General features: G+C 48.7%; 1 protein-coding gene across 1 annotated transcript in view; it reads right to left on the minus strand.

The window, feature by feature from the left end:
- The window catches only part of CCDC178 (coiled-coil domain containing 178), a 732453-nt gene extending 719736 nt beyond the window's left edge, over positions 1-12717 (minus strand). The window contains exon 1 of the mRNA XM_077270423.1: positions 12626-12717. The gene's annotated coding sequence lies outside the window, so the exon portion shown is untranslated. The remainder of the gene's footprint in view (positions 1-12625) is intronic.
- Between the last annotated feature and the right edge of the window lie 2293 nt (positions 12718-15010).

The following is a 15010-nucleotide window of genomic DNA, read 5'->3' on the forward strand; positions in this document are numbered from 1 at the left end:
TGTATGGCGGCTTTTTTTTTGCGGGACAAGATGACGTTTTCAGCGGTACCATGGTTATTTATATCCATCTTTTTGATCGCGTGTTATTCCACTTTTTGTTCGCCTGTATGATAATAAAGCGTTGTTTTTTGCCTTGTTTTTTTTTTTTTTTTTGCGGTGTTCACTGAAGGGGTTAACTAGTGGGATAGTTTTACAGAGCGGGTCGTTACGGACGCGGCAATAGCAAATATGTGTACTTTTATTTTTTTTTAATTTACATAAATAAATGGATTTACTGGGAAATGTTTTTTTTTTTCTTTATTTGAGGATTTTTTTATTTTTTTTAATACATTCTATATTTTTTTTTTTTAACCTTCCACCATTGTCCCAGGGTGGGACATCACTGTATTAGATCAGATTGTTGATCTGACAGTGTGCATAGCACTGTCAGCTCAGCGATCTAACAGGCAAGTTCAGGAGGCTTTCCGGCGCCTGCTCTCAGCAACTCTCAGCAGGCGCCGGCTAGCCAGGTCATTTCATGACCCGGAAGGAGTCCCGCGGCCATCTTGGATCCGGGGACTCCTTCCGGATCACTGGAGCAACGCGATCTCATCGCGTTGCTCCGGTGGGAGAGCGCAGGGAGCCCCCGTCCCTGTGCGATCCCCCTCTATGCCGCTGTCACTACTGACAGCGGCATCAAAGGGGTTAAATGCCCGCGATCGGCGCTAGCGCCGATCGTGGGCATTGCTGCGGGGTGTCAGCTGTCATATACAGCTGACACCTGCACCCGATCACCGCAGCGCTCAGCGTGAGACCACGGTGATCGGTGCACCGTACTAGTACTGTGGCTGGCACAAATGCAGTGCCGGCAGCGCAGTACTAGTACGGCGCATGTCACGAAGGGGTTAACATTAGCATTCCTGCCGTTGCTGTCTGCTACCTCCATCTTGGTGACATTACCCTGCTCACAGTACCACTTGAAGTGATGGCTGGGGGACCACCACTTTGCAGGAAGACTACCATACACAAGATGAGGTGCAAACAACAAAGGGTAGATTTATTGGTAGGCAAGGAATGAAGTGGATGAGGAAGATGCAAACAGGGGTATGCAATGGCAAAAGATAATTTACAACAGTTATATTCTTTAGCTTGTCCGTAAAATAGCACGGTGCTCCAATCTGTTACAGACTCAATATATGTCATACACGTAAATGCAATTAATAAACAAAGAATAATGCTACTCTACGTATAACCTCCCTGGCCTTTACTAAGCTGGCCTCATGGCTGCTGTGTTCTGACTATTGAAGGGTACACTAGGCCCTGACATGTGCACAAAGCAGGAACAAACTCACGGTGATGTTGGAAACTCAGATCCAGTCCTGGGGGGCCCCCAACAGTCTAGTACGGTGGTGCGAGCAATAAGTTACTTGGCACTCAGGAGATCGTTTTGCAAGAAAAGAAATTCGTTTATTCAGTGCATCCAGTTCAACATTTAAACGTTTTCGGTCTAATCACAAGACCTTCATCAGAAACAGTTTTTTTGAGTGCTGGAAGACACAAATTGTATGCGTGGGCCCACAAAGGTGCCGACGTCAGTCGGGGACCGGGAGAAGAGAGCGCCTTGAACAGACTGGAGGTATGGGGTCAGCGCTGCAGTAAGGCGAGATGCTCGCAGGGGCGGTAGCGCTGTAACCTCTGAGGAGACTGGCGCCGTGATGAGGGGGTCGCGTGGCTCCCTGGCAGCTCCGGGAGCCACGCGACCCCCTCATCACGGCGCCAGTCTCCTCAGAGGTTACAGTGCTACCGCCCCTGCGAGCATCTCGCCTTACTGCAGCGCTGACCCCATACCTCCAGTCTGTTCAAGGCGCTCTCTTCTCCCGGTCCCCGACTGACGTCGGCACCTTTGTGGGCCCACGCATACAATTTGTGTCTTCCAGCACTCAAAAAACTGTTTCTGATGAAGGTCTTGTGATTAGACCGAAAACGTTTAAATGTTGAACTGGATGCACTGAATAAACGAATTTCTTTTCTTGCAAAACGATCTCCTGAGTGCCAAGTAACTTATTGCTTGTATTTGACGGGTTGGATACCTAACTTGTGCACCACTAAAAAGCCTTGAGTGCCGTGTCTACTATTCCTAGTACGGTGGTGCGCATGGCTTTCTGCCAGCTCCGTGAAACGTGGTCTCCTCCTTGCTTCTGAGTCCTGGAGGTGCTCCTGGAAACTGTAAATGCCTTTCTCGGTATCTTCGTGGCTTCTCAAACTCACACAGGACAGCCACTCTTGCTGCACCCGGAAAAGTCTGTCAAATTTCACAAATCCACTCTGCTACAGGCTGTGGGTCCTCTCTTGCAGCAAACAGCACAAAGTTCTCTCTGCTGCAGCTTCAGCTCACATCCTGTCCAGGCTCCACACCCACCCTCTGCTCAGTCCAGTTCATTCACACAGTCTATTGCAGGGGAGAAGCAGAACATTCCATCACACCAGACAAGGAGGTGCAGTCCCTTAAAGTGACAGCGTGTTCCTTACTGTCCATAACAGCACCACCCTCTTACACTTGCACAATTTTTTGTAAATATTTTCCAATATGCGACTTTCTGTGCTAAAAAGTGTATAAAAAAGAAGAAAAATATATATTTTTTTGACCTTAGGCATTTTTAAAGAATTTGTTGCAAAAAAGAGGCCCCCGGATGAAGCAGAGGGCGAAACACGCATTGCGGCGCCAGAGGGGACACCAGACAGACGACTTGCACCTCTTTACCTTATACCACATGGCCCAGGGAAAGGTAATATTATGGTTTACTCAATATGCACTCTTATGGTGGATTGTGACCATATGGACGGATATGTTAATTCACAATGGGCGGACCGGTAATATGGATGCTTTATAGCACCTCTTATGTGTCTTTTGGTCTTTGCTCTGTACTGGTGAATTTTGTACTGAATTTTAGTCTTGGTTTAAATCTACATAGCAGTCTGCATAGCCAGTTTATTCCTTCCTGTATGCTGTATTATAATGTCCTTATGCATGTGGTCTTTCATAGGTATTCCCTCTCTGACTTGGGGTATGTGTTTATGTGAAAATTATAAATGTGATTATTTTAGACTTTTTTAACTTTTAAAAAATAAGTGATATTTTTTAATAGATTTTTGATTGGTTTGCTCCATTGAGTTAGCAGTTTAATTACTGCTGTCTGGGTTGTATATGATTATAGAAGTACCAATGGGTTTCTAAGGGTACCGTCACACAGTGCAATTTTGATCGCTACGACGGTACGATTCGTGACGTTCTAGCGATATCGTTACGATATCGCAGTGTCTGACACGCAGCAGCGATCAGGGATCCTGCTGAGAATCGTACGTCGTAGCAGATCGTTTGGAACTTTCTTTCGTCGCTTGATCACCCGCTGACATCGCTGGATCGTTGTGTGTGACAGCGATCCAGCGATGCGTTCGCTGGTAACCAGGGTAAACATCGGGTAACTAAGCGCAGGGCCGCGCTTAGTAACCCGATGTTTACCGTGGTTACCAGCGTAAAAGTAAAAAAAAACAAACCGTACATGCTCACCATCTGATGTCCGTCCGGTCCCTTGCCGTCCGCTTCCCGCTCTGACTGTCTGCCGGCCGGAAAATGAGAGCAGATCACAGCGGTGACGTCACCGCTGCACTCTGCTCTCACTGTACGGCCGGATCTGTCAGAGCAGGAAGCGGACGGCAAGGGACCGGACGGACATCAGATGGTGAGCATGTACGGTTTGTTTTTTTTTACTTTTACGCTGGTAACCACGGTAAACATCGGGTTACTAAGCGCGGCCCTGCGCTTAGTTACCCGATGTTTACCCTGGTTACCCGGGGACTTCGGCATCGCTCCAGCGCCGTGATTGCAACGTGTGACCGCAGTCTACGACGCTGGAGCGATAATCATACGATCGCTGCGACGTCACGGATCGTGCCGTCGTAGCGATCAAAATTGCACTGTGTGACGGTACCCTAAGATGAGGACAATCTGGTGATTATCTTGTTTAGGCGCACGGTAGGGCTCGGAATGGAAGGAGGGCCAATTGACTTTTGGAACGCAAAATAGGCTGAAATAGATAGCAGACGCTATGTCGCGTTTGGAGAATCACTTATGTTCCTAAACAGTGGAAAACCCCACAAGCTCAGAAGGGAAGGAGCGCCATATTGTAGTAAACATTTTGCTGGAATGGTTTGAGCATGCCATGTCACATTGGCAGAGCCCCTGAGGTGCCAGAACAGCAGTATCCCACATAAGTGACCCAATTCTACAAATTACACCTCTCAATGAATTAAACTAGGGGTGCAGTGATCATATTGACACCACGGGTGTGCCACAGAATCTTACAAAAATTTGTTACACAATTTGTGCTGAAAGTGGAAATACCTCATATGTGGCTGTACAGTACTGCTTAGCCATACGGCAAAGACTGGGAGGGAAGGAGCATGTGACGCTGAGTCACTTCTCACAGACAAGTCGTAAGTTGGATTAATAGAGAAGTCTGAGTTAAATAGCCAGGAGGGTACGTCATAAACTGAGGGAAGAGACAACGCCGCAGTCAGGTAATGGTGAGGTCAAAATACCATGAGAAAAGTGGATCAGAACAAAGGGGTTAAACAGATGGATGGTCAAAACGAGTGTCAAGGTTAGACAGCGATAGATCAATGAGTAAAATACAAGGCACAGAGTAAACCAACCACACATAGCTGAAGCTATGGCTGACAGCTATCTTGGACTGCAAGCTCAGTTTAAATAACTGAGCAATCATGGGAACTGAGAGCACATGACAAGAGCTCAGCACCTCCCAGTCTCAGATTGGACAGCCAAGCTAATCAAACACAGACAGCTCAACACACCCTGAACCAGTCTGGACAGCGTAGCTGTCAATTACTGCACAGACAGCACAGCACTGAAGGGTTTAATCATTACAGAGCACTATTTGACTCTTAAAGAACAAATAATCTCAGAATAGTTTGCGGACTTCATATACAGAGCCTCTAAGAGCCAGAAGAGCAGAATCCCTCCTAAAGCGATCCCATTTTGGAATTTACACCTTTCTGGGAATTTATCTACAGGTGTAGTGATGATTTTTTACTATATGGGTCCTTGCCAGAAACAAGCAGCAGAAAATGTTGCTGAGTGAAAGATGCAAATCCGCTAGCGTAGTGCCTGTACATTGTAGTGCAAATACATTATGCCCAGCATGTGCTTCTGGAGACAATTAAAGGGAACCTATCACCCCGTTTTTTTCGGTATGAGATAAAAATACTGTTAAATAGGGCCTGAGCTGTGCATTACAATAGTGTAGTTTGTGGACCCCGATTCCCCACCTATGCTGCAGAAATACGTTACCAAAGTAGTCATTTTCGCCTGTCAATCAGGCTGGTCAGGTCGGATGGGCGTGGCTTCTTCCCCCAGATATTGCGTAGTTTTCCGTTGGTGGCGTAGTGGTGTGCGCATGTCCAACGTCCCCAATCCTGCACGGGGGGGTGAAAATAGCAGCGATGTCCGTTATTCCATTGGTGGTTGGTGGGCGCGGCCATCTTCCTTTGGCCGCGCGTGCGCAGAAGCGGCGCTCTGCTGGCCGCGGCTTCAGGAAAATGGCCGCGGGATGCCGCGCGTGCGCAGATGGAGATCGCGGCGGCCATTTTCCTGAAGCCGCGGCCAGCAGAGCGCCGCTTCTGCGCACGCGCGGCCAAAGGAAGATGGCCGCGCCCACCGACCACCAATGGAATAACGGACATCGCTGCTATTTTCACCCCCCCGTGCAGGATTGGGGACGTTGGACATGCGCACACCACTACGCCACCAACGGAAAACTACGCAATATCTGGGGGAAGAAGCCACGCCCATCCGACCTGACCAGCCTGATTGACAGGCGAAAATGACTACTTTGGTAACGTATTTCGGCAGCATAGGTGGGGAATCGGGGTCCACAAACTACACTATTGTAACGCACAGCTCAGGCCATATTTAACAGTATTTTTATCTCATACCGAAAAAAACGGGGTGATAGGTTCCCTTTAAGCCCTCATCGCTATAGAAATGGGGCACAGAAAGGAGAGGGGGCATTTGGATTTAGGAGCCCAGAATTCGCTGAACTTCATTTTGTGGGGTGAGGAGCCATAGCACTTTTTCCATTTCCATTGAAAGATGATAGACCTGAGTGTGTAATTGCTATTTTTTGGAATTTGAAGCTTTTATTAAGAATATTTTACATAACATTCGGGATCACATTTATCCAGCACTCTACGCTGAGCACTTACATCAAGGTTTCCATCTAAATCTCTGAGGCTACTTTCACACTAGCGTTTTTCGGCGGATGTCGCAATGCGTCGTTTAGGAGAAAAAACGCATCCTGCAAAGTTGTCTGCAGGATGCGTTTTTTCCCCACAGACTTACATTACCGATGCATTGCGACGTATCGCCAGACGCCGCAACCGTTGTGCGATGGTTGCTTCGTGTTTTGGCGGACCGCCGGCACAAAAAAACGTTACATGCAATGCTAGATGGTTCCCTCGAAAAACTGGATCTGTTGCATCAGTTTTGTCCGTTTTTACCATCCATTTCATCCGCTTTTTTGACGGATCCGTTTTCCATGCCTAAAAATGGGAGTCTCACAAATGTTATTGGCTACTGGAAAATAGGGACACCTATATATTGACTGGCTGGCTGTCTTCAGGCTGGCAGGAGTCTTGCTGGCACATTTGGGGGTGACCCACCAGGCCAGGTTTATATAGATTTGGGGCCTGTCAGGCCAATTGACTACAAATTCCTGATTCTGAGCACGCTCAGTGTAAAAAAACGGATTCCAGCGCTGGATTCCGTCATACGACGTGTCACGACGGATCCTGCGTCCATAGGCTTCCATTCTAGTCAACGACGTATGCCGCAGGATCCGTCGCGACACGTTTTCCCAACGCAGACAAAAAACATTACATTGAACGTTTTTTCCAGACGACGGTCCGCTGAAAGACGACGGATCCGTCGCACAATGGATGCGACGTGTGGCCATCCGTCGCTAATACAAGTCTATGGGAAAAAAACGGATCCTGCGGGCACATTTGCAGGATCCGTTTTTTTCCCAAAACGACGCATTGCAACGAATCTGAAAAGACGGAAGTGTGAAAGAGGCCTAAGTGACATGATTCACATAAACCCCCCCGACTGGTCCATTAACTATGATGAAGCAACAGAGTAACTCTGTACTCTGTCTGGCCTTTGTTCAGCAGTGTCCTTTTTACAGGTGCACAAAATTGTAGTTGACTGCGCTTTTATGCACACTAAAAAAGACAGATACCACCGGATCACAGACCAGATGGCATTCACAGTTTCTTCATCTGCCTCATTATACGGAATCTTACGCGGGGGTTCTGTCTGAATCACATATTTCAGTTTTATAAGGAAACCCCGATGTAAGCACTCAGTGCAGAGCGCAGGATAAATGTGTACCTTATTGCTATCTGTGGGGGGCAGAACGAACAAATCAACAGCAGGTGAAGAATTGGTTTTATTTATTGTTTACGCCATTCCTCGTGCGGTATAAGTGATTACCCGACTTTATTCTTCGGATCGGTGTGATTACAGCAATACCAGATTTATGTCTTTTTTTTATGTTTGGCTGCTGTCATACACGAAAATAAGCTTTTTTTTGCAAAACAAAGTTTTTGCATCGCCATATATTGAAAAGTTTAATTTGTTCATATTTATGCTGACAAAGTCATATGAGGGCTTGCTTTTTGCGGGAAGAGTTGATATTTTTATTGGTATCATTTTTAGTCACAATTTTTTTATTGCTTCTATTCTGATTTTTGGGAGGCACAATGAACAAAAAACAGCAATTCAGGAAATTTTTTTTTAGATTTTTCTTATGCAGTTCACCATGTGGTAAACGTGATAAGACAACAACTTTATTCTTCAGGTCAGTACGATTACAGCGATACCACGTTTATATAATTTTTTAAATGTTTTGTTGCTTTTACACAATAACATTTTTTTATAGAAAAAAATAATAGTTTTTTCATCTTTTCATTCTGAGAGCTATAACTTTTTTATTTCTCTGCTGATGGAGCTGTATGGTGGCTTTTTATCTCCCGGGACAAAATGTTGATTTCCGCTATACTGTTGTTATTTCCATTTCACTTTTTAAGCGCATTTTATTTCACTTTTTGTTCAGCGGTATGAGGAAAAAGAATAGCTTTTTTGCCTTGTGTTTATTTATTTATTTATTTATTTACAGTGTTCACTGAAAGGGTTAACTAGTTAGACAGTTTTATGCTATGTGCCCACGTTGCGGATTCGTGTGTGGATTTCTCCGCACCGTTTTTGAAAAATCCGTAGGTAAATCGCACTGCGTTTTACCTGCGGATTAACCATGGATTTACAGCGTTTTTTGTGTGGATTTCACCTGTGTTTTACCACATGCGGTTTCCTATACAGGAGTAGGTGTAAAACACTGCGGAATCCGCACAAAGAATTGACATGCTGCGGAAAATAGAACGCAGTGTTTCCACGCAGTATTTTCCGCACCATGGGCACTGCGGATTTGGTTTTCCATAGGTTTACATGGTACTGTAAACCTAATGGAAAACTGCTGCGGATCCGCAACGTGTGCACATACCCTTATAGGTCAGGTCGTTCCGGACTTGGTGATACCAAATATTTGTACTTTATTTGGTTTATGTAAATATATACACTGCTCAAAAAAATAAAGGGAACACTTAAACAACAGAATAGAACTCCAAGTAAATCAAACTTCTCTGAAATCAAACTGTCCACTTAGGAAGCAACACTGTTTGACAATCAATTTCACATGCTGTTGTGCAAATGGAATAAACAACAGGTGGAAATTATTGGCAATTATCAAGACACACTCAATAAAGGAGTGGTTCCGCAGGTGGGGACCACAGACCACATCTCAGTACCAATGCTTTCTGGCTGATGTTTTGGTCACTTTTGAATGTTGGTTGTGCTTTCACACTCATGGTAGCAAGAGACGGACTCTACAACCCACACAAGTGGCTCAGGTAGTGCAGCTCATCCAGGATGGCACATCAATGTGAGCTGTGGCAATAAGGTTTGCTGTGTCTGTCAGCGCAGTGTCCAGAGGCTGGAGGTGCTACCAGGAGACAGGCCAGTACACCAGGAGACGTGGAAGGGGCTGTAGGAGGGCAACAATCCAGTGGTAGGACCGCTACCTCTGCCTTTGTGCAAGGAGGAACAGGAGGAGCACTGCCAGAGCCCTGCAAAATGACCTCCAGCAGGCCACAAATGTGCATGTATCTGCATAAATGGTTAGAAACTGACTCCATGAGGATGGTCTCAGTGCCCGACGTCCACAGATGGGGGTTGTGCTCACAGCCCAACACTGTGCAGGACGCTTGGCATTTGCCACAGAACTCCAGGATTGACAAATTCAGAACTGGCGCCCTGTGCTCTTCACAGATGAAAGCAGGTTCACACTGAGCACGTGACAGACGTGACAGGGTCTGGAAATGCTGTGGAGAGCGATCTGCTGCCTGCAACATTCTTCAGCATGACCGGTTTGGCAGTGGCTCAGTGATGGTGTGGGGTGGCATTTCTTTGGAGGGCCGCACAGCGCTCCATGTGCTTGTCAGATGTAGGCTGAGCACCATTAGGTACCGAGATGAGATGCTCAGACCCCTTGTGAGACCATATGCTGGTGCGGTTGGCCCTGGGTTGCTCCTCATGCAGGACAATGCCAGACCTCATGTGGATGGAGTGTGTCAGCAGTTGCTGCAAGATGAAGGCATTGAAGCTCTGGACTGGGCCGCCCATTTCCCAGACCTGAATCCGATTGGGCACATCTGGGAAATCATGTCTCGCTCCATCCACCAACTTCACGTTGCACCAGACTGTCCCGGAGTTGGCGGATACTTTAATCCAGGTCTGGGAGGAGACCATCCGCCGCCTCATCAGGAGCATGCCCAGGCATTGTACAGTAGGGTGGTCATACAGGCACGTGGAGGCCACACACAATACTGAGCATCTTTTCCTTGTCTTCAGGCATTTCCACTGAAGTTGGACCAGCCTGTAATTTTATTTTCCACTTTGATTTTGAGTATCATTACAAATCCAGACCTCCATGGGATATTAATTTTGATTTACATTGATAATTGTTATGTTTTATTGTTCTGAACACATTCCACTATGCAATGAATAAAAATTCGCAACTGGAATATTTCATTCAGAGATATCAAGGATGTGGTATTTTAGTGTTCCCTTTATTTTTTTGAGCAGTGTATATAGCATTAATATTTCATTTTCTTAGTTTATTCTAGTGATTTTTTAAATATTTTTACAATTTTCAAAACCTTTCTTCATACTTTTTTTTACCTTGACCCAGGAAGGGACGTCAACTTTCCCTGGCCTGACAGGTGATCTAATACTCTGCAATACTTTTGCATTGCAGGGCATCAGATTAGTGTCTCGCAAGCAGTCAGGAGGTGTGTCAACTCTTGCTCTAAGGCCTCTTTCACACTTCCATCTTTTTGTTTCAGTCAAAATCCATCGTTTTGTGAAAAGGATCCAGAAAATGTTTCTGCTGGATCCGTTTTTTTCTCATAGACTTGTATTAGCGATGGATTGTGACGAATGGCCTTCCGTTTCATCCGTCGTGCGCTGGATCCGTCGTAAAATCGCTGTCCGTCGGGCGGAGACAACACACATAGAAACGTTTTTTGTGTACATCGGAAAATGGCCCAGTGACGGATCCTGCGCTGTCAGTCGTTGGCTATAATGGAAGCCTATGGAAGCAGGTTCCGTCGCTGACGTCAACAGCAGGAATCCAGCGAAGGATGCCATCTTTTGAAACTGAGCATTCAGTACACCCTCTCACACACCTATGCTATACACAGTACACCCATGCACATACCTGTGCTATACACAGTACACCCTCTCACACACCTGTGCTATACACAGTGCACCCTGTTATGGTCTGGTGATGTAGGAGCGACATGCGACTAGCTCTGAGCAGGTGGTAACTATACAGACCAGAGTACCTGATCTTAACACAGACACTAGCAGTAGCCGTGGGATGTTCCTGTCACTCCCTGGACACCTCGTCACAGCCGGAGAACTAGCTACCCCTAAAGGTAGAAACAGGAAAGCTATCTTGCCTCAGAGAAAATCCCCAAAGGATAGGACAGCCCCCCACAAATAATGACTGTGAGAGGAGAAGGAAATGACATACGTAGTATGAAACAAGATTTAGCAAAGGAGGCCACTTTTAGCTAGATAGAATTAGTACAGGACAGAACACTGTGCGGTCAGTAATAAAAACTAGAAAAAGTCCACCGCAGAGAAATGCAAAAATCTCCACACCTGACTAAAGGTGTGGAGGGCAAACTCTGCTGTCCAGAGCTTCCAGCTTAGCTGAATAGGTTCATACTGATAAGCTGGACAAATGAGCAAAACATAGAAAGTGCTGAACAACAAAGTCCACAACAAGTGAACTGCAAAAGGACAAGCAAGGACTTAGCTTTGCTGAACTGGTCAGAGTGTCAGGGAAATCCAAAGAGCCGTGACTCCAGGCTGGAACAATTGACAACTGGCATTGAATGAGGGAACAGGCAGACTAATATAGCCGAGCCAGAAAGACGATCAGTGAAAACAGCTGCTGATGCTAAATCCCAGAAGCAGCCATACCACTCAAAACCACAGGAGGGAGCCCAAGAACAGAATTCACAAAAATGACACAACCACCGGAGGGAGCCCAAGAGCGGAATTCACAACAGCACCCCTGCAGACACCTGTGCTATACACAGCACACACCTGTGCTATTCCCAGTACACCCTCTCACACACCTGTGCTATACACAGTACACCCACGCACATACCTGTGCTATACATAGTACACTCTCTCACACACCTGTGCTATACACAGTGCACCCCTGCAGACACCTGTGCTATACACAGCACACACCTGTGCTATACCCAGTACACCCTCACACACCCCTGTGCTATATACACAGCACACCCCTGTGCTATATACACAGCACACTCCTGCACACACCTATGCTATACACAGCACACCCCTGCACACACCGTACACCCCTGCACACACCTATGCTATACACAGTACACCCCTGCACATACCTGTGCTATACACAGCACACCCCTGCACACACCTGTGCTATATACACAGCACACCCCTGCACACCCCTGTGCTATATACACAGCACACCCCTGCACATACCCGTGCTATGCACAGTACACCCCTGCACACACCTGTGCTATACACAGCACACCCCTGCACTATATACACAGTACACCCCTGCACTATACACAGTACACCCCTGCACACACCTGTGCTATACACAGTACACCCTCGCACACCCCTGCGCTATATACACAGCACACCCCTGCACACACCTGTGCTATATACACAGTACACCCCTGCGCTATATACACAGTACACCCCTGTGCTATACACAGCACACCCCGCACTTACACAGAGGCGCAGCAGGGGGCGCTGCACAAGGCACCTCTGATTCATAAGGCAGCGCTGAGATCACACTCAGCTGTAATAACGTCTGACTGTAGGAGCACGAGGGGACGGGACCGACAGAACTCGTAAGCAGTGCCGGGCGGCAGCGGGCGCACATCGTACCTCCTGACCGCGCAACAGCAGCTGGTAACCGGTTACAGGAGCAGTGCTTGAGGACAGAACACCATGGTAACCGGCAAACACTGCACCGATCACCGCCTACTGCGTGTGACATCACTGCTCTGCTTGCCCTTCCTTTGAAGCCGTGATTGGCTCAGACTGACAGCTGTGAGGCGCCGCACTGTACTGTGTGCGCCCTAGTGCTTCTCTGTGGGGGAAAAGAAGAGAAGAAGAGACTGCTGCTCTGTGGGAGCTGAGGAAAGGAGAACAGCAGGCTGTAAAATCACAGGGAGCAAGTCTGTGAGAAAAAAGAGGACATGGGGGCAGTGCGTGACAAAAAGAGGGAAGTGAACATGGGGGCAGTCTGTGAGAGAATGGGGGCAGTCTGTGAGACGAAGGGACCATGAGGGCAGTCTGTGAGACGAAGGGGCCATGGGGGCAGTCTGTGAGACAAAGGGGCCATGGGGGCAGTCTATGAGACGAAGGGGCCATCGGGGCAGTCTGTGAGACGAAGGGGCCATGGGGGCAGTCTGTGAGACGAAGGGGCCATGCTGGCAGTCTATGAGACTAAGGGGCCATCGGGGCAGTCTGTGAAACGAAGGGGCCATGGGGGCAGTCTATGAGACTAAGGGGCCATGGGGGCAATCTGTGAGACTAAGAGGCCATCGGGGCAGTCTATGAGACTAAGGGGCCATGGGGGCAATCTGTGAGACTAAGGGACCATGGGGGCAGTCTGTGAGAGAATGGGGGCAGTCTGTGAGAGAATGGGGGCAGTCTGTGAGACGATGGGGCTATGCGGGCAGTCTGTGAGACGAAGGGGCCATGCAGGCAGTCTGTGAGACGAAGGGGCCATGGGGGCAGTTTGTGAGATGAAGGGGCCATGCGGGCAGTCTATGAGACTAAGGGGCCATCGGGGCAGTCTATGAGACTAAGGGCCCATCGGGGCAGTCTGTGAAACGAAGGGGCCATGGGGGCAGTCTGTGAGACGAAGGGGCCATGCGGGCAGTCTGTGAGACGAAGGGGCCATGCGGGCAGTCTGTGAGACGAAGGGGCCATCGGGGCAGTCTATGAGACTAAGGGCCCATCGGGGCAGTCTGTGAAATGAAGGGGCCATGGGGGCAGTCTGTGAGACGATGGGGCCATACGAGTGCAGTCTGTGAGACAAAGGGGCCATGCGGGCAGTCTATGAGACTAAGGGGCCATCGGGGCAGTCTGTGAAACGAAGGGGCCATGGGGGCAGTCTATGAGACTAAGGGGCCATCGGGGCAGTCTGTGAAACGAAGGGGCCATGGGGGCAGTCTATGAGACTAAGGGGCCATCGGGGCAGTCTGTGAAACGAAGGGGCCATGGGGGCAGTCTATGAGACTAAGGGGCCATGGGGGCAATCTGTGAGACTAAGAGGCCATCGGGGCAGTCTATGAGACTAAGGCCATGGGGGCAATCTGTGAGACGAAGGGACCATGGGGGCAGTCTGTGAGACAAAGGGGCCATGGGGGCAGTCTGTGAGGCCATGGGGGCAGTCTGTGAGACAAAGGGACCATGGGGGCAGTCTGTGAGACGAAGGGGCCATGGGGGCAGTCTGTGAGACGAAGGGGCCATGGGGGCAATCTGTGAGACTAAGGGACCATGGGGGCAGTCTGTGAGACTAAGTGGCCATAGGGGCAGTCTATGAGATGAAGGGCCATGCGGGCAGTCTGTGAGAAAGGGGCCATGGGGGCAGTCTGTGAGACATAGGGGCAGTCTATGAGATGAAGGGCCATGCGGGCAGTCTGTGAGAAAGGGACCATGGGGGCAGTCTGTGAGACGAAGGGGCCATGCGGGCAGTCTGTGAGACGAAGGGCCATGCGGGTAGTCTGTGAGACGAAGGGGCCATGCGGGCAGTCTATGAGACTAAGGGGCCATCGGGGCAGTCTGTGAAACGAAGGGGCCATGGGGGCAGTCTATGAGACTAAGGGGCCATGGGGGCAATCTGTGAGACTAAGAGGCCATCGGGGCAGTCTATGAGACTAAGGGGCCATGGGGGCAATCTGTGAGACTAAGGGACCATGGGGGCAGTCTGTGAGACGAAGGGGCCATGGGGGCAGTCTGTGAGACAAAGGGACCATGGGGGCAGTCTGTGAGACGAAGGGGCCATGGGGGCAGTCTGTGAGACAAAGGGGCCATGGGGGCAATCTGTGAGACTAAGGGACCATGGGGGCAGTCTGTGAGACTAAGTGGCCATAGGGGCAGTCTGTGAGACTAAGGGACCATGGGGGCAATCTGTGAGACTAAGGGACCATGGGGGCAGTCTGTGAGAGAATGGGGGCAGTCTGTGAGAGAATGGGGGCAGTCTGTGAGACGATGGGGCTATGCGGGCAGTCTGTGAGACGAAGGGGCCATGCAGGCAGT

This window comes from Ranitomeya variabilis, chromosome 6 (assembly GCF_051348905.1).
Source record: "Ranitomeya variabilis isolate aRanVar5 chromosome 6, aRanVar5.hap1, whole genome shotgun sequence".
In the NCBI taxonomy this organism is placed as follows: Eukaryota; Metazoa; Chordata; class Amphibia; order Anura; family Dendrobatidae; genus Ranitomeya; species Ranitomeya variabilis.